This window comes from Loxodonta africana, chromosome 5 (genome assembly GCF_030014295.1).
Source record: "Loxodonta africana isolate mLoxAfr1 chromosome 5, mLoxAfr1.hap2, whole genome shotgun sequence".
NCBI lineage: Eukaryota > Metazoa > Chordata > Mammalia > Proboscidea > Elephantidae > Loxodonta > Loxodonta africana.
The window spans coordinates 52,020,726-52,046,689 of NC_087346.1; the positions used below are offsets into that span (position 1 = coordinate 52,020,726).

Here is a 25,964-nt window from a genome sequence, read left to right on the forward strand (position 1 = left end):
AGGTAACAGTTAAGTGGTAACTTTCGTAAAGGGTAAGACAGTATACAACACTGGGGAAGTCAGCACAACTTGATGAAGAAGACAAACTCACAGAAGCTACATCAGAAATCCCTGAGAGACCGAAATACTGGGCTGAGGTCTGGGGACCATGGTCTCAGGAGACATCAGGGTCAATTGGCATAGCATAGTTTATAAAGAAAATGTTCTACATCCTACTTTGGTGAGTACCATCTGGGGTCTTAAAAGCTTGTGAGAGACCATCTAAGATACTCTACTCATTCCATCCCATCCGGAGCAAGGGAGAATGAAGAAAGCCTAAGATGCAGGGGAAAGATTAGTCCAAAGGACCAATGAACCACAAATGCCACAGCCTCCACCAGACTGAGTCCAGCACAACTACATGGTGTCCGGCTATCACCACCAACTGCTCTGACAGGGATCACAACACAGGGTCCTAGACAGAGCTCAAGAAAAATGTAGAACAAAATTCGAACTCACAAAAAAAGACCAGACTTGCTGGTCTGACAGACACTGGAGAAAACCTGAGAGTATGGCTCCTGGGACACCCTTTTAACTCAGTACTGAAGTCACTCCTGAGATTCACCCTTTAGCCAAAAATTGTTGTTGTTGTTGTTGTTGTTGTTAGGTGGCATCGAGTCATTTCCAACTCACAGCAACCCTATGCACAACAGAACAAAACATTGTCCAGTCCTGCGCAACCTGCACAATCGTTATGCTTGAGCCCACTGTTGTAGCTACGGAGTCAATCCATCTCGTTCAGGGTATTCCTCTTTTTTGCTGACCTTCCATTTTACCAAGCATGATGTCCTTCTCCAGAGACTTGTCCGTCCTGATAACATATCCAAAGTATGTGAGATGAAGTCTCTCCATTCTGGCTGTACTTCTTCCAAGACAGATTTGTTCGTTCTTCTGGAAGTCCATGGTATACTCAATATTCTTTGCCAACATAATAATTCAAAGGCATTAATTCTTCGGTCTTCCTTAGTCATTGTTTACCTTCCACATGCTTATGAGGCTACTGAAAACACCATGGCTTGGGTCAGGCACATCTTAGTTGTCAAAGTGACATCTTTGCTTTTAAGACTTTAAAGAGATATTTTGTAGCAGATTTGCCCAATGCAATGCTGCATCTGATTTCCTGACTGTTGCTTCCATGGCAGTTGGGATTGTGGATCCAAGTAAAATAAAATCCTTGACAACTTCAATTTTTTCTGTTTATCATGATGTGGTTTATTGGTCCAGTTGTGAGGATTTTTGTTTTCTTTATGTTGAGGTGTAATCCATACTGAAGGCTGTGGGGTCTTTGATCTTCATCAGTAAATACTTCAAGTGCTCTTCGCTTTCAGCAAGCAAGGTTGTGTTATTTGCATACCACAGGTTGTTAGTGAATCTTCCTCCAAACCTGATGCCATGTTCTTCCTCATATAGTTCAGCTTCTTGGATTATGTGCTCAGCATACACATTAAATAAGTATGAGGAAAGGATACAATCCTGACACACAACTTTCCTGACTTTAAACCACACAGTAACCCCTTATTCTGTTGGAATGACTGCCTCTTGGTCTATGTACAGGTTCCTCATGAGCACAATTAAGTGTTCTGGAGTCCAAATTCTTTGTAACGTTACCCACGATTTGTTACGATCCACATAGTCAAATGCCTTTGCATAGTCAATAAAACACAGTGAATATCTTTCTGGTCTTCTCACTTTCAGCTAGGATCCATCTGACATGAGCCATGATACTCCTTGTTCCACGTCCTCTTCTGAATCCAGCTTGAATTTCTGGCACTTCCCTGTCAATACACTGCCTCAACCATTTTTTAATTATCTTCAGCAAAATTTTACTTACATGTGATATTAATGATACTGTTTGATAATTTCTGTATTCTGCTGGATCACCTTTCTTTGGAATGGACACAAATATGGATCTCTTCCAGTCGATTGGCCAGGTAATTGTCTTCTATATTTCTTGGTACAGATGAGTAAGCACTCCTAGCATGACATTCGACTGTAGAAACATCTCAATTGGTATTCTGTCAGTTCCTGAATCCTTGTTTTTAGCCAATACCTTCACAGTGCAGCCTGGACTTGTTCCTTCAGTACCACTGGTTCTTCATCATATACCACTTCCTGAAATGACTGAATGTCAACCAATTCTTTTTGGTACAGTGACTCTGCGTATTCCTTCCATCTTCTTTTGATGCTTCTTTCATAGTATAGTACTTTTTCTTGTAGAATCCTCCAAAATTGCACCTCGAGGCTTGAATTTTTTCTTCAGGTCTTTAAGCTTGAGAAATGCTGAGTATATTCTTCCCTTTTGGTTTTCCATCTCCGGGTCTTTACACATTTCATTATAACACTTTGTCTTCTCCAGCCACCCTTCTGTTCAGCTCTTTTACTTCATCTTTTCTTCCTTTCATTTTAGCTACTCTACATTCAAGAGCAACTTTCAGAGTCTCTTCTGACATCCATTTTGCTCTTTTCTTTCCTGTCTTTTTAATGACCTCTTACTGTCTTCATGCATGATGTCCTTGATGTCATTCCACAACTCATCTGGTCTTTGGTCACTAGTGTTCACTGTGTCAAATCTATTTCTTGACATGGTCTCTAAATTCAGGTGGGATATACTCAAGGCCAGACTTTGGCTCTCATGGACTTATTCCAATTTTTCTTCAACTTGAACTTGCATATGATTGATTGATGATCTGTTCCACAGTCAGCCCCTGGCCTTGTTCTAACTGATGATATCAAGTTTTTCCACTGTTCCTTTCCACAGATGTAGTAGATTTGATTCCTGTGCATTCTATCTGGCAAGGTCCATGTGTATAGTTGCCGTTTATGTTGTTGAAAAAAGGTATTTGCAATAAAGAAGTCCTTGGGTCTTGCGAAATTCAGTCCTTGATCTCTGAAATCATTTTATCACCAAGGTCATATTTTTCAACTACCAATCCTTCTTTGTTCCCAACTTTCACGTTCCAATCACCAGTAATTATCAATGCATCTTGACTGCATGTTTGATCAACTTCAGACTGCAGAAGTTGGTGAAAGTTTTCAACTTCTTTATCTTTGGCCTTAGTGATCTGTCCGTAAATTTGAATAACAGTCATATTAACTGGTCTTTTTTGTAGGTGTATGGATATTATCCTATCACTGATACCACTGTACTTCAGGACAGATCTTAAAATGTTCTTTTTGACAGTGTGACACCATTCCTCTACCGTATCTCCCACTATAGACCATAAGATTGTCCAATTCAGAATGGCCACTTCCAGTCCATTTCAGTTCACTAATTCCTAGGATATCAATGGTTATGCGTTTCATTTCATTTCTGACGATTTCCAATTTTCCTAGATTCATATTTCGTACATTACACATTCCAATTATTAATGGGTGTTTGCAGGTGTTTCTCCTCCTTTTGAGTCGTGCCACATCAGCAAATGAAGGTCCTGAAAGCTTGACTCCATCCATGTCATTAAGGTCGACTCCACTTTGAGGAGGCAAAGTCTTTTGAGTGCCTTCCAACCTGACAGGCTCATCTTCCGGCACTATATCAGACAATGCTGTGTTCATAAGGTTTGCACCAGCTAGTTGTTCTCAGAAGAGACCACCAGGCCCTTCTTTCTGACCTGTCAAAGATTAGACAGGCTTGTAAAACAAACAATATTACACACAGTTCAACCACGTATACAAGACTAAATGGACACACCAGCCTATAGGCAAGGATGAGAAGGCAGGGGGGACAGGAAAGCTGAATGAATGGAAATGGGGAGCCCATCACTGAAAAGGTGAGAGTGTTGATACATCATGAGATTACCAGCCAATGTCACAAAACAATATGTATATTAAACATAATGAGAAACTAATTTGGTCTGTAAACCTTCACCTAAAGCACACACAGAAACACACACACACACATACACCACTGCCTACAAATTAGTAGGGATAACCCATAATGATGGGTTTATGAGTAGGGACAACTCAAACATCCTTAACTTTTACTAAAACATATTCAATTTCAAAACTAAGTTTAGGAAAGTGGCTAAAATCATGGGCTTTGGAGTCAAACTCATACCCTCACTTGGTCACTTATTGCAAGGCACTGGGGAAAAAAAACCTAGTATCTCTAAGTTCCACTTTCCTCAATTTTAAAGTATGGAAAAAAACTATGAAATCTGTAGTCAGTAATAAGTGCGCAGTTCTAACTATCATCAATTACGCTGATAATTTTTTAAAGTAATGGAAATTTTATATTTGTACCTAAAATAGGTATCTTGAACTTATCTGTGTATTTATCAACCCTGACTCAAATTCTTGGCTTATGAAAATTAATTTGGAATTAGTGGTTACTGTGGCTTTGTGGCTTTGTATGTTACTTGTATCTCTGGCCTACAGAACCTGCACAGTCAGAAACAAGATACAATAGCCTAGAAGGTCCTGAAGTCTAAAGTGCTCCCTGGCCTACACACAGACAATCCCAGAAAATGAAAGCCTGCTGGCTTAAGGTATCTGAGCACAACCTGTGGCCAATCTTTGGTAGAACACTAAGATATGCAGACACAGAGAAGCCCCTAGGAAACAAGCCTTAAAAATAAAAACTAGCACTCAAAAATTTAATAAATTAATGAATAAGCAATACAATTTTATAAACACCTATAGGTAAACTCATCACCCAAGAAGCCCTAAATTACAAAGGAAGTCTTCACTACATTCATTCATTCAATTGTGTTTGACGTCTTACTTTGTGTTCATCCATACACAGGGTACTATGACAGTGATGGAAACCCTGATGGCATGGTGGTTAAGTGTTACGGCTGCCAACCAAAAGGTCAGCAGTTCAAATCTGCCAGGTGCTCCTTGGAAACTCTATGGGGCAATTCTACTCTGTCCTATAGTGTCGCTATGAGTTGGAATCTACTCGATCGCACTGTGTTTGGTTTTGCTATGTCAGTGATGCTAACTGCTAAGGCAGTTGATCTTTGACCTCTGGGATTAAAGGGAGATCAAAGATCCTTTAGAGAATCTGAAAGAGGCTATAATTTTAAAAATCAAATACAAAAATAGAGAACAAAATCCCTAACTATACATGTGAATGATCATCTTTAGGCACATGTACAAACTGGCAGAGCCCAATGAGGACAGTGATAACCTTTTGATAGACTGGGAATGTAATTTCTCTCCTCAACACTGTAAAATTGCTTTGGTACAAATAGGAATTATATTAATGTCTGAAATAAAATGTTGAAAAACCAATCTCAAAGTTCACATTAAAAAAATCAAAAATGAAAAAGTTTTATATTCTCTCCCAACTTTGTAACACTTAGAACTCAAATTAAAGAATTAGATAACTCAGTGTTGTTGAGTCCATTTCAACTCACAGTGGCCCTACAGGACAAAGGAGAAATGCCCATAGGCTTTCCAAGGCTGTACGTAATCTTTACAGAAGTAGACTACCACATCTTTCACCCATGGAGCAGTTCAAACCACTGACCTTTCAGTTAGCAGCCAGGCCATTAATTATTTTGCTAGCTTTATTAAGCTCAGGATCACTGTCATTGTTTAAAATCTTAAAAAAAAAAATCTAGCATCAAAAAGGAGGGTAGGATACTATGCAACCATACAGAACAATGATTAATCCGAGAAACTTCTTACAATATGGATGCAACTGGAAGGCATTATGCTGAGTGAAATAAGTCAGTCACAAAAGGACAAATATCGTGTAAGACCACTATTATAAGAACTCAAGAAAAGGTTTAAACAAAGAAAAAGTATTCTTTGATGGTTACAGGGATGAGGACCAGAAATCACTAATTAGATAGTAGACAAGGGTCAACTTTGGTGAAGGAAGGACAACACACAATACAGGGGAAATCAGGACAAATGGACCAAAGCAAAAGTTAAGAAGTTTCCTGGACACATCCAAACACTCTGAGGGACCCAGTAGCTGGGGCTGGGGCCTGGGGACCATAGTTTTGGGGGACATCTAGGTCAACTAGCATAACACAGTTTATTAAGAAAATGTTCTACATCCCACTTTGGCGAGTGGTGTCTGGGGTCTTAAAAGTTTGGGAGCTGTCATCTAAGACACATCAATTGGTCCCATCCCACTCGGAGGAAAGAAGAATGAAGGAAACCAAAGACACAAGGAAAATACTAGCCCAAAGGACTAAAGGACGAAATGAACCAGAGGCTTTACCAACTTGAGGCCAGAAGAACTAGATGGTGCCTGGCTACCACCAATGACTACCCTGACAGGGAACACAACAAAAGGTCCCAGACAGAGCATGAGAAAAATGTAGACAGAACTCAAATTCACATAAAAAGATCAGACTTAATGGTCTGACAGAGATTGGAGGAACCCCTGAAACTATGGCCCCCAGATGGACTGTTAACCCAGAATTGAAACCATTCCCAAAGCCCATTCTTCAGACAAAGATTAGAGAGGACTATAAAACAGAAAATAATACACATGAGGAATGTTCTTTGCAGTTCAATCAGATATATGAGACCAAGTGGGCAGCTCCTAACCAAAAGCAGGATGAGAAAGCAGGAAGGGACAGGAACTGGTCAAATGGATGCTGGGAATCCAGGGTGGGAAGAGGGAGGGTGCTGTCACATTGTGGGGATTGGAACTACTGTCACAAACAATATGTGTATAAATTTTTGAATGAGAAATTAACTTAAGCTGTAAACTTTCACCTAAAGCACAATAAAAAAAAGAAAAGATTACAACCTAGGAAACCATAGAGTTGTTATGAGTAGTAACCGACTCGACAGCATGTAACAACAAACAAGGAATCACATAAAATCCTCCAAATAACTTATTTTTTTTACATAAAATGTAAAGATAAATCCTGTAAATTTTACTTCTGTTAAAATTTTTACAGCGACAAAAGTCAAAATGGTTTCCCTAGGCCAAGAGCCAAACACCTACTTTCCAAAAAAAGGCAAGATTATTTCCTCATCTAAGCTTTAAAAGGCCCCGTTGTATCCATGCAAACTTGAGCCCTTTGCCACTTTTGACTTGGATGCTCCATGTTCTCAGGCAGCTTCCTCACTCAATAAACTCTGTTAACTCAAAAAAAAAAAAACAGAGGGGGGTAGGAAGGATAAGCAGATGAGATAAAAACAATGAACAAAAGAGACAATAAATTTAAGAGAAAAGTCTAGGAAATTTTAAAAAAACAAACATGAAAAATGCATAAACATTTCTCCATATATGCTAACAACTGGCAAAAGGATGAAGTCAAAGGAAAAAACCATAAAACTGGCCTCAAGTTGAATCCTAATTGTACTTAGTTATAAACATTCTACAAAAGACCTGATGTTTTCATCCACAGAGCTTATATTAACTATGCTAATTCTAACTCTTAACAATAGAAATTATTTCTTTATTAAACACTATAGTAACCCATTTTTGGGTATAGTAACCCATACCATCAAGCACAGACAAGAGAATAGAGTGTTTCTGTTGAAGCCAATATTCTGATGAAGAGATACACCATGTACATTGAAAAGTCCCTGGTGCTACAGAGTAAATTGTTACTAGGAATAAAGGGGAGATCACTTTAAATTCTCTACAAATAGCACATATGCTTTTTAATAAACAAATTACTGTAATAAGACACAGATTTTCATGGAATTAAAACACATACATAGAAAAATACTCGGCTTCAAAACTATAAAATTTAACCATCCTAATGTTTCAGTGGAAACCCTGGTGGTGTAGTGGTTAAGAGTTCGGCTGCTAACCAAAAGGTCTGCAGTCCGAATCCACTGGGCACTCCTTGGAAGCCCTATGGGGCAGTTCTACTCTGTCCTATAAGGTTGCTAAGAGTTGGAATCCATTCAATGGCAATGGGTTTGGTTTTGGGTTTAAATTTATCAGTATCTCTCAGAAAGGGTTTTTACATAAGCAAAATAAATTCATACGTTTGTAAACTGTGTCATTTAAAAGGTTATTAAAAGTCACTCTGGTAGATTACTAATCCTGCATTGTGGATATGATGCAATCCTCTAAATAACAAAAATAAGCAAGCATGGCCAGAATGTTATAATCAGTATGGTTTTTTCTTAACCCCCTCCTGGTAGGTTACCAGGAAACCCTGGTGGCGTAGTGGTTAAGAGCTAGGCTGCTAACCAAAAGGTGAGCAATTCAAATCCACCAGGTGCTCCTTAGAAACCCTATGGGGCAGTTCTACTGTGTCCTATAGGGTCGCTATGAATTAGTATTGACTTGAGGGCAAAGGGTTTTTTGGTTTCATAGGTTACAAGCACGTTCTTCCTTCCTCTTTTTCAAATGTAAGAAAGAAAAAAAACTACCTGGTGTTCTAGAAAATCATCAAGACACAAGGAAGAGGAAGGACGAGGGTGACATTTAAAAGTTCAGGAAAATGTCCTTTCAAGAAGCTATTACTCCCTTTACATTCTACAGATACTGTAACTAACAACCACATTACCATATTGTGGTTTCATTACTATAAGACTTGGCTGCTTGTATTTTTAAACTTTCAAGAAATATAAGGCTTAACTGTTGTCAAAATCAAGCAAGTAATATGTAATGAGTGTTCAACATGTAGAAAGCACTCCTGAATGTAATTCACTGCATATGAAAATACCTAACTTTTGGTGCACACTAAGGTATTCCATGTAAAATTGCTATTTAAAAGCTTTCAACATTATTGATAAATGTATTGATAAATTCTAATGTAATACCAAAATTAACTCTTATTAACCCACTGCCACTGAGTCAATTCTGACTCATAGCGACCCTGTAGGACAGAATAGAACTGTACCACGGTTTCCAAGGCTGTAATCTTTACAGGAGGAGACTGCTAGATCTTTCTCCTGCAGTGCAGCTTGTGGGTTGAAACCGCCAACCTTTCAGTTAGCAGACGAGCACTTAACCACTGTGCCACCAGTGTTCCTCAACTCTAATTAAAGGTCATAAAATATAAAGCTGTTATCACTAAGTAGTTTTAAATTAGAAACAAAATAATTTATAATCCTAGAAATAAAAACGTTTTCTCAAAAATGAAAATTTATTTTTCAAAGAAATTTACAATGAAATATTTTAACACAGTACTTTTTTCAATACGGTAAAAAGCATGCGTTTCTTCAAATGGTATTTTCCAAAGAAAGTAAGTAAGAAATATAAGCTTACCAGACTTAATTCAAGGCAGAAATTAGCAAATCTCAATACTCTCACCTCTGCTTCAGGAGAATAAAAAGTAAATAATTTTCTCTTTATAAATGAGGCAATACTAGTGATATTTTTACATCAATCCCTAAAACAGGTGCTACTAAGTCCTTTATTTCTTTTTTTTTATAAGTAATATTTTATTGTGTTTTCAGTGAAAGTGAACTCCTTTATTTCTTTCAGTTTCAACTGTCTAGGAATATTTAAGTTAAATAGTTATTATTATCTTAAAAATCAAAGCATTTTTTATGCTAGGTTTCCAAAGTTAAGGAAAGTGAATTATTTGAAAAATGAAAACATGACTCACCAAATATGTGCTTTCCTACACTAAAAGTACTCTAGAGGAAAATGTCTTTGAATTAGTTTCCTTTTCTAATATTTGGGTTTTATTTGTCCCCATTAAAAAAAAAAAAAAGACTACAGACCAATGATATTTCAGTAAGAACTGGATCTTTGGATGTATGACCAATCCATATCTCCTTGATATAATACTTCCAAAACTGATATAAATATTCTCATTTAAGGGAACATATACAATGCCAACCCCACATTTATAAACATGATAAATCTGAGACACTATTTAAACTACACCTATTAACGACAGAAGTCCCAGGATGGCATAAATGGTTAGGCACTGGGCAACTAACTGAAAGGTTGGAGGTTCAAATCCACCCAGGGGTACCTCAAAAGAAAGGCCTGGCAACCTGCTTCCAAAAGGTCACAGCCATGAAAAACCCTATGGAGAGCAGTTCTACTCTGAAACACATTGGGTCACCAGAAGTCAGAATCAACTGGACAGCAACTTGGTTTTTTTGTTTTGTTTTTGTTTCATTATTAAAAACTAAAGTTGGATGTTATAGTACAGATTTATAAGAGACTACTAGAATTAATACAGAGAACATTATTAAACAGAATCACTGGCAGCCAGAATTATTCCAAATATTTGATTTTTTTAGAAAAATCAAGCTTAACTCTTAAAGCAAGAAAATCTCTTTTATTTCACTGTTGCAGAAAATCTTCCCTCACAGTATCACAAAGTTCTTTACTCTTAGACTACACACAACCTTGATGGCTTGGACAGGAGCCACAAACTCAAGTGCCAACAAAGACCAGGCAGGTGTCAGAGTGAAGCGGCTGGGTGGGGAATGTGGCATGCAAGCATGCCTAGTACAGTCTAAAGAAGGTAGTCATTGCTCATCTCCCACAACGGTTGCCAGGTTAGCTGTGGGCCAGTGTTGCTGGATTTTCTAATTTTTCAAGAGAAGCTAGAAATTTGGGAATTTTAGATAAAATCTCCCGCTTTTAAATGTTGGTAACTCATCTTTTTATTAAAAATAATTTTTAAACAGTGCAGGCCAGACAAAACAGATCTCCACTAGGTACTATGCTAGGCACTTTACATATATTATTGTATTTAAGTATTAATCTCTAAAACTGTCCTTACATGGTAATATTATCCTCATATTACAGATGATGAAATTGAACCTATCTGTGATTAAACCTGGTGGCACTGCAGTTAAGAATTGGGCTGCTAACCAGAAAGTCAACAGTTCGAATCCACAAGGCACTCCTTGGAAACCCTATGGGGCAGTTCTACTCTGTCCTATAGGAATGCTGAAAGTCAGAATCAACTTGACAGCAACGGATTTGGGTTTTTTTGCCTTTTTTTTTTTCCTATGATTAAGTCACATGCCCAATTTCAGTCACCCACCTAATAGAGTGGCCAGGATTCAAACTCGGATCTCCTTCAAAGCCCACGCCAGGCACTCTCCCATGTGTAGCACTGCCTCTTGGACTCAGGTCTACAGAAGTGCAAAGTATTGTTCCTTTGTAAAGCAGAATTACCAGAAAATTATTTTATTTTATATATGTGATTTTTAAACTGGCTAAATTTTTATATGCGATTTTAGTTACATTTAAAGTCATAATTTCTTTTATTAGAAAATGTCCTACTTCGAATGGATTTCAATGGGGCTCTGAAACAGAAGGGCAACAGCGATGGTCTGGAAGTCAGCAGATCCAAATTCTGGTCTACATTCCATCACTAGCTCTGTAACCTTGATTACTCAGAAACATGCTGGGACTCACTAGCTCCATCTACAAATAAAGACATTTGAGTGGGATGGTCACTTCAGTATAGGAAGCTTTAGAATTTGATAAATCTTCTGGAAATGTATTTGATTTAAACTGAATTTCACACCCTAGTCTAGTGTTTCGGAATCAGGTGCAACTTTAGAACTCTCAGTTAAGAGGTACCACAAAAAAAACCAATTCTTAAGCAAACTTCAATAAGAAAGCATTTTTCCCTTTCTATAATTCTCTCAATACAGAAAAAAATAAGCATTTCTGACTTTACTAAAATCAGGCATTCATAATGTCTCAATGTTTAAAAACAGGCCCTTATTAATAAATCACACAATTCAATACTATTTTTTCACTGATACAACTTCAGTTTTGAAATATTTGCTCTTTTTTAAGAAGATAAATTCTCTGGAAACTTAATATAGTACCAGAAGTGTGCTTACTTTCCAGATTGATTAGAGAACTAACCAAGGTAAATGTCAAATTAAAGATGAGGGACTGAACACATGCATGTACTCAACTTCCTCCTGACATCCCTCTAAAAACAGGAAAGTCAAGAACGGAGAAAATGGGAGAAGAGACAAGAGTAAATAAAAGGTGACGTTAGAAAAGAGAAGCACGTGTAATAGTTTACCTGGATCTGCTACGTTCGTTAACTCCTACTAAAGTGGCAGAGCCCTGGCGGCATAGTAGTTAAGCGCTCAGGCTGCTAACCAAAAGCTTGGCAGTTCAAATCCGCCAGCTGCTCCTTGTAAATGGGCCGTTCTACTCTGTCTTATAGGGTCACTATGAGTTGGAATTGACTTGACGGCAACGGGTTTTGTTTTGGTTAAAGTGGCAGAGGAGAAAACTAAGGGGCCTAATTTATACCATGAAAACTACAGCACAAGGAATCACTGAAAGTAGGACTAAAGGTGGGGCTAAAGAACTGGGTAAGTCTAGCCCAGGTCTGGTCAGAGCCCTGGATCCCCTCTGTCAGACAGCACAGTCAGGCAGCTGCCAGTCTCTACCCCAGCAGAAGATGCAAGGTTTATTTGTTATAAAGGACAAAGGAGAGGGTCTCTGGACTGGAAGATACAACAAGCAGAAGCCAAAGGCAAGGGCTGCATATAGAAAATGAGAAGGTTAAGCTAAAACTTATGTTCTGAATGCTGAAACTCCATCTGTCTTTCTCTATACTTCCCAAGACACTGGAAAAAGGCAGATTTGAAAATACTTATCTAGTCAATCTGACTTCGATCCAAAAGAAATAACCTCAATAAGAGTCAAGTATGAAAACAGAATAGAAACATTTTCAAATACGAAAGGTCTCAAAATACTCACTCCCATACAGTCTTTCAGAAGACTCCCAGAGAATGCCCTCCACCAAAACAAGGCAGAAGAAAGGTGGCACGGGACCCAGGAATCAGAGGATACTACAGGAGAGGGTAAAGGAAACCTCCAGAATGACGAGAGATGAGCCCCCCAAAAAAGCTATAAGGCAAACCCAGAATCAGCTAATTCAAGCTGGAGAGGTCAGAAGACTCTGGAAAAGACTGCTTCAAGAATGTGAAACCAAATGATAACATGCTGGATGCATTAAAATATACTAAAAAGAAATCTACACAACTGAGGGAAGGTTTGGGGTAAATTAAAGTACACAGAAAACTAGTAAAGGAGTTGCACAAGAAAGAAAGTAATCACGATTTAATAATAAAAAATAACACATAGCAGATGCGTTAGTCACTATTCCAACTATTTTACATGTACTCTTAAAGTGCGCTTCAGTGGTACAACAGTTAAGCACTCGGTTGCTATCCAAAAGGTTAGTGATTTGAACTCACCCAGTGGCTCCTCAGGATAAAGACCTGGCGATCTGCTCCCATAAAGATTACAGCCTAAAAAATCCTATATGGCAGTTCTACCTGTCACATGGGGTCAGTGAGTCAAAACAGACCTGAGGGCACCTAACAACGACTCTTAAAAATCCTATGAAGTAGGTACTATTTCTATTCCCATTTTACAGATGAGAGTTCTAACTGAAACATACAGAGGTTAAGTGACACGCCCAGCTATTAAGTGGCAAGTAGACTACAAGACTCTACTCTCAAAACCATTTTACACATTGGAAAGACATGCATATGCAGAGTGAGAGTAAAGAGAACTAACCCATCTTCTTCCATTCTGGCAAGTCTAGAGATAAGGCCTAAAAACAAAGCTGTATGGATATAATCATATTATTTAGAGGTATGGAAATAAATGTCAAAATAATCAGTTTAAAATGTTAAAAGAGGTTACCTGGCATGGGGTGTGAGAATCATAGATTTGACTCTTTAAACCTCGTGCCTACATGTCTTTCTGATAATCAAAGGCAAATTTAAAAAGTAAAAATAATTAGTATATTATAAAATGTGTAGTGCAGTTATATTATTGAGGTACGGTTACAGCCAGAGTTTCCAGTCACACCATCTAAACAAGTTGTTTTCTTATTTTGAGAAATGTTTATCTTTTTACTTGACACAGATATTGCACCAATTAATATGTTATTGATGCAACATATTTACACACACCTGTCCACAGTGTGGCTGGACAAGTTGACTCTCTGCTCCCCAGCTGAGTAACCTCCCAGTGGCCAAAACACACCAGCCCACCTCTTTCAGCCTCTTCCCTGGAGAACACCACAGCACCCTTCTGGTGAACTAGACAACAGACTGGCATCAAGACAAGCAGGTTACTCGTTTCTCTCACCTCAATGTCAATTCCTTAAGCCATTACGTTGTAACCGTCAGAGGCCCGCAGTGAGTCCTGCCTACAGATTGGCCATGATTTATTTTTTCTAGGTTCCCCCCTCAGGAGGTAATGTTATTTGCAACATGATAACATCCAGAACATCATCACCAAACCTTCCTGAATTTTAATAAAATGACTTTGCGCCTTTTTTTTTTTTTAAGACATTTCACTTTTAATTACAAATATTGGCCATCCGGAGTATACATCAGAATAGTTTCCAAATAAATGTTTTTCTTTTTACCTCTCTTGGTCACAGCACTCTTATGTAGAGAAATCTGGTGTAATCTTCAATATATAAAACAGAAAAAGCAGAGCAGCTCTGACACAGGAATAGGCAGTTGATATCCTCCTCTCACTGTACCCCAACTCCATGTGTCTATTTTCAAGGCAATAAACCTTAAATAGCATGCCCAGCTCTCCTCCATTCAAACTCTACCTACGAGAGTGTAGAAAATAACAATAACTGGTTTTAAATACTATCTTTTCCGCAAAACTTCTCCTGTCCCCAAGTAGGAAATGACCCTTCCTTCTCCTAAAATTTAACCTTTTCTTCCTTTTATTATATACTTTACCTGAACTACTTAGACTCAAATAAGAATGGTCACATAATGATTTTCCTCCTATCAAAGGAGCTCAAGAAACACCTTCATACAAATACAATGCATCACTGAAAAATACAAGGCAAACCAAGATGGACTGAATGGAAAGATCTGTAAGATACATTTAGTGAAAAACCCAAGTTTTAGAACTACATTTTTTTTTTTTTTATGATTAATCATGTGTCTGTCAGTTTGTCGTACTGTGACGGTCTGCGCGTTGCTGTGATGCTGGAAGCTATGCCACCGGTATCTCAAATACCAGCAGGGTTACACATGCTGGACAGTTTCAGCAAAGCTTCCAGACTAAGAGACCAGGAAGAAATACCTAGCAATCTACTTCAGACAAAATTAGCCAGTGAAAACCTTATGAATAGCAGCAAAACACTGTCTGATACAATGCTGGCAGATGAGCCCCTCAGGTCGGAAGGCACTCAAAATACAACTGGAGAAGAGATGCCTCCTCCGAAGGGAGTCGACCTTAATGACTTGGATGGAGTCAAGCTTTCGGGACCTTCACTTGCTGATGTGGCAGGACTCAAAATGAGAAGAAACGGCTGCAAACATGCATTAATAATTGCAACGTGTAATGCAAGAAGTATGAATCTAGGAAAATTGGAAGTTGTTAAAAATGAAACGAAACACATAAAGATCAATATCCTAGGCATTAGTGAGCTGAAATGGACTGGTATTGGACATTCTGAATCACACAATCGTATGGTCTACTATGCCGGGAATGACAAATTGAAGAGGAATGATGTGGCATTCATTGTCAAAAAGAACATTTCAAGATCCATCCTTAAGTACAATGCTGTCAGTGACAGGGTAATATCCATACGCCTACAAGGTGGGCCAGTTAATACAACTATTATTCAAGTTTACACACCAATCACTAATAACAAACATGAAGAAACTGAAGATTTATACCAACTTCTGCAGTCTGAAATTGATAGAACATGAAATCGAGATGCATTGATAGTTACTGGTGGTTGGAATGTAAAAGTTGGTAACAAAGAAGGATATGAAGTTGGAAAATACGGTCTAGGTGACAGAAACAACACCAGAGTGCAGGATAGAATCTGGCAAGATCAACGACTTCTTCATTGCAAATACCTTTTTTCAACAACATAAACTGCAACTGTACATGTGGACCTCACCAGATAGAAAACACAAGAAATCAAACTGACTACATTTGTGGAAAGAGATGATGGAAAAGCTCAATATCATCAGTCAGAACAAGGCCAGGGGTAGACTGTGGAGCAGACCATCAATTGTTCATATGTAAGTGAAGTTGAAGAAAATTAAAACAAGTCCACAAGAGCCAAAATATGAGCTTGAGTATATTCCACGTGAATGTGGAGACCATCTCAAGAACAGATTTGATGCACTGAACACTAATGACCAAACACCAGATGAGTTGTGGGATGACATTAAGAACATCACACATGAAGAAAACAAAAGGTCATTAAAAAGACAGGGAAGAAAGAGAAGACCAAAACAGATGTCAGAAGGGACTTTGAAACTTGCTCTTGAACGTAGAGTAGCTAAGGCAAATGAAAGAAATGAAGCAAAAGAGCTGAACAGATGATTTCAAGGGGCAGCTCGAAAAGACAAAATAAAGCATTATAATGAAATGCACAAAGACCTGGAGTTGGAAAACCAAAAGGGAAGAACACGCTCAGCATTTCTCAAGCTGAAGAAACTGATGAAAAAATTCAAGCCTCAAGCTGCGATTTAGAAGGATCCTATGGGCAAAATATTGAATGATGCAGGAAACATAAAAAGAAGATGGAAGGAATACACAGTCACTGTACCAAAAAGAATTGGTCAAAAAGCAAACAAGTTTCCGGGATAAACTGAATGCTTCAAAGGTCAGCGGAGCAAGGGCGGGGGTTTGGGGACTATGGCTTAAGGGGACTTCTAAGTCAATTGGGCAAAATAATTCTATTATGAAAACATTCCGCATCTCACTTTGAAATGTGGCATCTGGGGTCTTAAAGGCTAACAAGCGGCCATCTAAGATGCATCAATTGGTCTCAACCCACCTGGAGCAAAGGAGAATGAAGAACACCAAGGTCACACGATAACTATGAGCCCAAGAGACAGAAAGGGCCACATGAACCAGAGACTTACATCATCCTGAGACCAGAAGAACTAGATGGTGCCCGGCCACAACTGATGACTGCCCTGACAGGGAGCACAACAGAGAACCCCTGAGGGAGCAGGAGATCAGTGGGATGCAGATCCCAAATTCTCATAAAAAGACCATACTTAATGGTCTGACTGAGACTAGAAGAATCCCGGTGGTCACGATCCCCAGACCTTCTGTTGGCACAGGACAGGAAACATTCCCGAAGACAACTCATCAGACATGGAAGGGACTGGACAATGGGTAGGAGAGATGATGATGAAGAGTGAGCTACTTATATCAGGTGGACACTTGAGACTGTGTTGACATCTCCTGTCTGGAGGGGAGATAGGAGGGTAGAGAGGGTTAGAAACTGGCAAAATTGTCACGAAAGGAGAGACTGGAAGGGCTGCCTCATTAGGGGGAGAGTAAGTGGGAGTATGGAGTAAGGTGTATATAAGCTTACATGTCACAGACTGACTTGGTTTGTAAACGTTCACTTAAAGCTCAATAAAAATTATTATAAAAAAAAAAAGAATTGGTCAACATTTGACCATCTCAAGAGGTAACAGAAGAAGTTCAAGTTGCACTGAAGGCACTGGTGAAAAACAAGGCTCCAAGAATTGACGGAATATCAACTGATATGTTTCCACAAATGGATACAGAGCTGGATGTGCTCATTCGCCTATGCCAAGAAATCTGGAAGACAACTAACTGGCCAACCAACTGGAAAAGATTCATATTTGTGTCCATTCCAAACAAAAGTGGTCCAACAGAATGTGCAATTTATCGAACAGTATCATTAACAGCACACGCAAGTAAAATTTTGCTGAAGATAATTCAAAAATGGTTGAGGCAGTATACTGACAGGATTTAGAAGAGGACTTGGAACCATGGATATCACGGCTGAATGTCAAATGGATCTTGGCTGGAAGCACAGAATACCAGAAAGGTATTTACCTATTTTTTTTATTGTCTACGCAAAGGCTTTCAACCGTGTGGATCATAACAAATTACGAATAACACTGGTAAGAATGAGAATTCCAGAACACTTCATGGTACTCATGCAGAATCTGTATACAGACCAAAGAGGCAGTCCTTTGAACAAAATAAGATACTGCGTTGTTTAGAATCAGGAAAGGTGTGCTTCAGGGTTGTATCCTTTTCACCATACTTAATTCAATATGTATGCTGAGGAAATAATACAAGAAGTTGGACTACATGAAGAAGAACAGGGTATCAGGATTGGAGGAAACTTGTTAACAACCTGTGATATGCAGATGACAAAACCTTGTTTGCTGAAAGCAAGGAAGGCCTGAAGCACTTCCTGACGAAGATCAAAGACTACAGCCTTCAGTATGGATTACCTCAACATAAAGAAAACAAAAATCCTCACAGATGAACCAATAAGCAACATCAGAATGAACAATGAAAATACGAAGTTGTCAAGGATTTCATTTTACTTGGATCCACAATCAACGTTCATGGAAGCAGCAGTTAAGAAATCAAATGACGTACAGCACTGGGCAAATCTGTTGCAAAATACCTCTATAAAGTGTTGAAAAGTTAAAACATCACTTTGAGGACTAAGATGCACCTCACCCAAGCCATGATATTTTCAATTACCTCATGTGCATGCGAAAGCCAGACAATGAATAAGGAAGACCGAGGAAGAAATGATGCCCTTGAATTACGGTGTTAGTGAAGAACACTGCAAATACCATGGACTGCCAGAAGGATGAACAAGTCTGTCTTGGAAGAAGTACAGCCAGAATGCTCCTTAGAAGAGAGGATGGTGAGACTTCGTCTCATGTGCACTGGACATGTTGTCAGGAGAGACGAGTCCCTGGAGAAGGACATTGTGCTTGGTAAGGTAGAGAGGGTCAGTGAAAAAGAGGAAGACCCGCAACGAAATGTATTCACAGTGACTACAACAATGGGTTCAAACACAGCAATGAGGATGGCACAGGACCTTCTGTTGTGCTTGGGGTCGCTATGAGTCAGAGCCGACTGGAGGCACCTAACAACAACGTAGTATGATCTCTCTTAGGGAAAAACAAAATTATTCCTATTATACCTATGCAAACGCACAGAAAATAGTCTGGAAAGGTGCATCTCAGACTTATAACAGTGGTTACTTCTTTAAAGTGAACAGATTGGGAAGAGTATCAATTCAGATTCACATTCTCTCTCTTAACCGAATTTTTTTTACAATGAGGATGAATTACTTTAATTAAAAATAAAATTTAATTCCATAAAAATCAAAGTCATTGTAGGGTAATGCTATTCAGCTATACGCATCCCCTCCCTAGTAGAATCAGCCTTGCTCTTCCCCGAAGAATGGTGGGGATGAATTCGGGACGGACTCAGGCTAAGGTACAAGGCCGGAAGTGGCGTGACTGGGCCAGGAGCCAAGGCCGAGAAATGTCTTAGCAACAAGAAGGAAAATATCTGGGCCTGGAAGTGAAGTCCCTGGGAACACTGACTGCACAAGGACGTTGGAGAAAATCGATGAGCACTGGTCCCAGCTGGAATGGTATATAAGCTTGGGTCCCTTGCTAGGTGGTGGCAGAAAATACTCCAGCCAGCCACCACTGGAGCGCAGCTGCTTGCCCGTGTCAGTAAGTTTCCCCGAACTCATGAATCTGGAAAGGGCTAAGTGTCAGTTCTTCGGATTATCTGCCAGGACACATAGTGAGGGTCTTTCCTTGCTGGGGCTGTCCCCTGACATCATCATCTACCTACCTTCCTTCTTAAAATACTTTTGGTGAGAACAAAGTGATGGGCAATGGGCTCCTCACTGTATGAATTCTAGAAAATAAGAACTATATCCCTCAAATTCTCCAATTTCCTCTAACATTACATCTATCATTCTATTATCCACACATGTACATGCCAGTGATTCTCAAACTGGTACCCCTCAGAGTACCAGTATTTTGGATATTAGTCAGCAGAAAGAGTACTGGGTTCAAATAAATTCAGAAAACACTGGGAATAAAAGTTAAAACAGGTTTCTGTACTATGAGATTCCTCAGAACCTCTCACATACTCAAGAAATAATGAACACTGTGAATCTCCGGGGGGGAGACAACAGTCATCTCTAAACTCATTTGATTCTAGAACCCCTTTTCCATGCATCGCATTGTGTGCCAGGAACATCACCTGCCCCAGAAGAGTTCTAGAAAAGCGCTGGTATTTGGATGAAGCTTATAACTTAGGGGATCAACTCTATCCCATATCAGTTGTTCTCCCAACTGTATTTTCAGTACAGCTGTTACATTAACATTTATGCATACAGAAAACAAATAGTCAGTTGCTGCACGTGTCACCAAGGCTCCAAGAAACTCACAAATAAAAATATTAATGGCAGCTCAATTATGGTTGTTTAATCTATTCCACCCACCTATTCAAATCAGTACTTGACTAACATTTTGAAATTCAGCACATTTATGACAAGTAGCTACCCAAATAGCCTTTTATTTAACTCAGGAGTTCGGAGTGCTTTACATTCAGTTCATGAAACTTGTATCAAATCCCAGCTTGTTAATAACAGAGCTAATAGGATTATTCCCAATTTATAAACCAGGGAACTGTTTCATAAAATTGCTTAATTAGCTAAAAGCTTGCCTTTCAAGATGTATGAGCATTAAGTAAATGAAGGAACCAAAATATCCATAATAAACACCTCTGACCTGCACAAAGACACCAGCCTTCCTTTGCCTTGTTAAACGCATGAGGGACCCAAGTCATGGTCTTCAAAATCATTGATGGCATCAAGAACATTCCCATATATCCCAATAACTCTCTAGGTCTGGACGGTGTTTCATCCCTACACCACAATTTCACCTTTTTATTCCCCCCAGTGTTTAGTTCATTTGTCACTTTGTCACACTGCCTTATTCTCCAACTATTTAAGGCCACAAAGCACTGCTTACTTTATATGCTTTTATTACGTTATAACTATTAAGTAAAACTTGAGTTTTCACCCCATGAGAACACATTTTTTATTTAGCACCAACAGACATCTACCAGTTTTAGGAGCTGGTATGGGGGTATTATGGTTCTCAGCCCTGGCTATTCATTCGGATCACCTGGGAAATTTTTCCTAAAAAAATTTTTTTCTTAAAAAAAATTGAGGCACTCACTGTTTCCCACGTCAAATTAAATCAAAATATCTGGGGATGGACTACATAGGTGATTCTAGTATATTTCCAAGACTGAAAACCACTGGCAAATAAAAAGATTATCAGCAGAGTTAAGACATCACTTTGAGGACTCAGGTATACATGACCGAAGCCTTAGTATTTTCAATTGCCTCATACGCATATGAAAGCTGGACAATGAATAAGGAAGACGGAAGAACTGATGCCTTTGAATTACGATGTTGGTGAAATACACTAAATATACCATGGACTGCCAGAAGAATGAACAAATCTGTCTTGAAAGAAGTACAGCCAGAATGCTCCTTAGAAGCAAGGACAGAGAGACTTCGTCTCATACACTTCGGACATATTATCAGGAGGGACCAGTCCTGGAGAAGGTCATCATGCTTGGTAAAGTTGTGGGTAAGCAAAAAAGCCAGAATGCTCCTTACAAGCAAGGATGGCGAGACTGCATCTTGTCAGGAGGAATCAGTCCCTGGAGAAGGACATCATGCTTGGCAGAGTACAGGGTCAGCGGAAAAGATGAAGACCCTCAACAAGGTAGATTGACACAGTGGCTGCAACAATGAGCTCAAGCACAATAACGATTCTAAGGATGACTCAGGACTGGGCAGTGTTTCACTCTGTTGTGCACAGGGTCGCTATGAGTCGGAACCGACTCAACAGCACCTAACAACAACAACAAGCAAAAAAGAGGAAGACCCTCAATGAGATGGATTGATACAGTGGCTGCAACAATGGACTCAAGCGTGGCTAGGATTGTGAGGACGGCGAAGGACCGAAGGACCGGGCAGTGTTTCGTTCTGTTGTACATAGTGTCACTATGAGTTGGACCCACTCAATGGCATATAACAACAACAGAGTTAAGAGATCTACATTTTCATTTCAATGCTACAAGTTGTTTTCTACTTTATCTGTCTTATCCAATTAATTGCTACAAGTCCCACCCTATTTTAGGCCACAGCTTCCCAAATTGTCCCCTCTATCTCTAATCTAATCTTATCCTGTTCTAATCATCTTACAAGTAACTGCTAAAATTAACATTAAATGGCTTTCATAACATGACCACCTGCCCATCTCTCCCCTTAAAAACTTATATTATCTGTTTTCCACTCTCAAATCTAAAACTAATTCATGTTGATGAGGGTGTGAGCAAATGAGCACACCAAACAATGTTAGTGAATATCAAATGGTCAAGGATACCTGGAAGGCTCTATGTATCAAAATATAACATGCATATAAATACTTAATACCTAAACACACACATAGATACACAAGCAAAAAGTATTTCCATTCAGTAATTCAACTTCCAGAAAGTTAATCAAAGGAAATAATTAACAAATGAGCAAAGATTTATGCAATTTAACGCTCACTGCAGCATTATTTATAATTGTGAAAAATCAAAGACAATTTAGATATCCATCAATATCCAAAGAGTTAGATAAATTATGATCCAACCATGCAACTGAATGCTATACACCAATGGAATAAGCCTCACAGATGGGCATATAAAGAGGTCTACAATGTTTTAGGTTTTAAACAAGTGACAGATCTGTATAGCTATATATCATAATGTAGAGCAATTATCTTTTATTATGAAAAAATAAAAACATTTAGACCCTTACCATGTATTAACTTTAAATCTTCAACTCTCAGAGCTAGGTACTATTATTATTACTCCATTTTATAAATGAGAAAACTGAGGCACACAGAGATTAAACACACACATAGTCCAAAACACACAAGCTACTTAATGATAATGCCGGATTTTGAATGCAGACACTCTTGAAACAGTAGATAATAAACCAAACTATTAATAGTAGATACGCCTTGGGATGTTAGGATTATGACAGAGTTTTCACATTATACACTTCTGTTTAAATTTCTGCAAAGATCATCTACCACTTTTTTAAATGATAAAAGAAGATATTTACATTCTGAAAAAATAGATTTAATGGAACAGCAAGGTGTCTATTCCTACGAAGAATCATTTCATTTCCTTATATTTCTGTACACAGACTCTTCACTACAGTAAAACTTATCTGCCTACTACCACACACATGCTTCAGCTTGCTCCTACTTCCACAAACACATCCTTCTCCTAGAGAGAATATCCTCTCCTTTGCCTTTTTATTTACTCAAAATCCAGCTCTTACCTCTCCAGAAGGCCTTCTAGGGCCTATACTATTTTTCAGTTGTGTAGTGCGCTGCTTTGAAAGCTGCCTTTGGCTGTTTTATGTGTGTCCTCTACGGAGTCATCAGCAAAGTTCTTTGAAGATGTCACTACTCCTACAGGAAAGCACACTTCACTAGTAAGGAGCATAGCTGGCACCCAGATCTGGTTTTCTAAAGACATATTCACCAAAAACCTTGATGACAGAACTGATTCCAGATGTGAGGTGGGCAAAGCACAAGGTGAATCTGATTCATCTTGCATCAAAAAGCTAGGAAGCCATCAGACTAACAGAAAGGTCAAAGGGATACAAAAGTCACTTTGAAGGTGGTATCACTGACCAAATCTGGGACAATTTGAATGCCAAAAAGAATAAGGACTGTCATTGACTTTAACATTTAATGGAAAAAAATTCAAGATTTCCTAAACTGAAAAATGAGAAAACAACAAATATCTGCAACTACTGAAGGTGCCTAATACACTACCAAACAACAACAACAAAAAAACAAACCGTTGCCATGCAGTCGATTCCAACTTATAGTGACCCTACAGAACAGAGTAGAGCTGCCCCACAGGGTTTTCAAAGAGCAACTGGTGGATTCGAATCACCCACCTCTTGGTTTGTAGCTGAGCTCTTAAGCACTGCACCACCAGGGCTCCAATATACTACCATTACCCGTTTTTCATAGAAATATTACACTACCATTTTAAGGTAGAACATATTCATTAACCAGTTTAAGGGGGAAAATAGATTAAAAAAAAAAAAAAAAAACCCAGCTTTTACATGACAGAATTGAGAGGGAAATCACCATTTCTGAACTGAACTAATTTATCTAGGTAAGGATCATCACCTTGAAGACTAAGGTACTCCTGACCCAAGCCATGGTATTTTCAATACATCATATGCATGTGAAAGCTGGACAATGAATAAGAAAGACTGAAGAACTGACACCTTTGAATTGCGGTGTTGGCAAAGAATGTTGAATATACCACTGACTGCCAAAAGAACGAACAAATCTTCTTGGAAGAAGTACAATCAGAATGCTCCTTAGAAACCAGGATGGCGAGACCGTGTCTTACATACTTTAAACATGTTGTCAGGAGGGATCAGTCCCTGGAGAAGGACATCATGCTTGGTAAGTACAGGGTCAACGTAAAAGAGGAAGACCTTCAACGAGGTGGACTGACACAGTGGCCCCAACAAGGGTCTTAAGCATAACAACGATTATAAGGATGGCACAGGACTGGGCAATGTTTTATTCTGTTGTGCACAGGGTTGCTTTGAGTTGGAACTGACTTGACAGAACTTAACAACAACAAGGATCATCACAGATGCTAAAACCATTAAGAGTAAGACTGTTGAGGAAATGCATGCTCTCATAGTGCTTAATATCACTCCAACAGATTACATGCTTACAGCAAAGTAAAAAAAATGGTGATCGGGTAGCAACCTCCTTAACCAAGTAATCAAAATTAGTACTGAAAGACCAGCAGTTTGAACCCACTAGGAGTGGGACAGACAACCAGGAATTCTGTGCCTTTTGATGTGATACAATATGAAGAACACTGCCTCACCTATGAACCTTGTCCAAAGTTTTTAATTAGAATCTAATCAGGCCTTAAGACCTAATCTCTGGCTTACAGAAAAGACCAAAAACTGAACCTATTGCTGTTGAGTTGGAATCAACTCACAGCAACAGTACAGGACAGCGTAAAACTGCCCCATTGGGTTTCCAAGGCCGTAATCTTTATGGAAGCAGATGCTCCTGCGGAGCGGATTGGAGGGCTCAAACCGCTGACCTTTTTGTTAGAAACCGGGTGCTTTCACAACTGCGCTTTAACCAAGCCTCCTTTACAGATAATACAGGAGAAAAAAGAACAACATGAAGACACTCTTAAGAAATAACCAGATAATCAAGAATGTGCGATATTCAACAAGACAACTGACTGGTCTCTTCAAAAAGTTAGCATCATGAAAATAAAGATGACAGGACTGATACAGAGAGGCGGAGCCAAGATGGCGGAATACACAGACGCCTCCTGTGAGCCCTCTTTACAACAAAGACTCGAAAAAACAAGTGAAATGAGTGTATTTGTAACAAGCTGGGAGCCCTGAGCATCAAAGGCAAGCTTAGACAACAAACTGAGGGGCAGGGGGAGGAAGAGATAGTTCAGAAGTGGAGAGCTGTTTCCAGACCTGAATCACGGGGAGCCCTCAGGCACCCTTTCAAGAGCAGTGGCGGCAGGGGCCGCAGGCTGGTACTGGCGTTCAGCCGCAGTTTCCTCAGGGAGAAGCAGCCAGCCGTACAGCCTACTCACACCTCTGGAACCTGTGGATAACGGCGCTCTCGGCAAAAGCTAAGTACTTGCATATATTTTACCACACCCCCCCATCCCCAAACCAGCTTCAGCAGCTGAATCCTGGGCCTGAGATGGACGCTGGGGAGCACCTAGAGCCATCCTCCCGGCCTTGGGGAAGGAAAATATTTGCAAATGGAGAGGAAAAGATAATTTGCTAGCTCCATTAATCACGGGAGCTCAGGACAGAAGCGGCTCCTGTCCAGGCCTAAACCGTCCGTGGACCTTGAGCACCTTTCCCGTCTGCATGGAACTGCGTGGGCCTATTTCAGGAGAAGAGGCCCTTGTTGGCAAACTCCAGCCATCTCAGCTGTGCGGTGGAGAGGTGGGTGTTTAACATTCAACGTTGCTTTGCCTATTAAACAAGGTCCTCACCTACCCACATCAGGGACTAAGGACTCGTAGCTCCACTCAGGTCACCCAGCCACCCACGACAGGGGTCCAAGGATAACTGGTACCTCCCAGTCCTTACAACCAA

General features: G+C 39.4%; 1 protein-coding gene and 1 long non-coding RNA gene across 3 annotated transcripts in view; both read right to left on the reverse strand.

Moving 5' to 3' along the window:
* Positions 1–25,964, reverse strand: part of METAP1 (methionyl aminopeptidase 1) — an 89,311-nt gene that overhangs the window by 52,946 nt on the left and 10,401 nt on the right. The window lies entirely within an intron of this gene.
* Positions 10,864–14,178, reverse strand: LOC135231431 (uncharacterized). Its single transcript, XR_010322049.1, has 2 exons — positions 11,171–14,178; positions 10,864–11,043 (listed from the first exon to the last, which is right to left on the reverse strand). It is a non-coding gene; the product is annotated as an uncharacterized LOC135231431 (long non-coding RNA).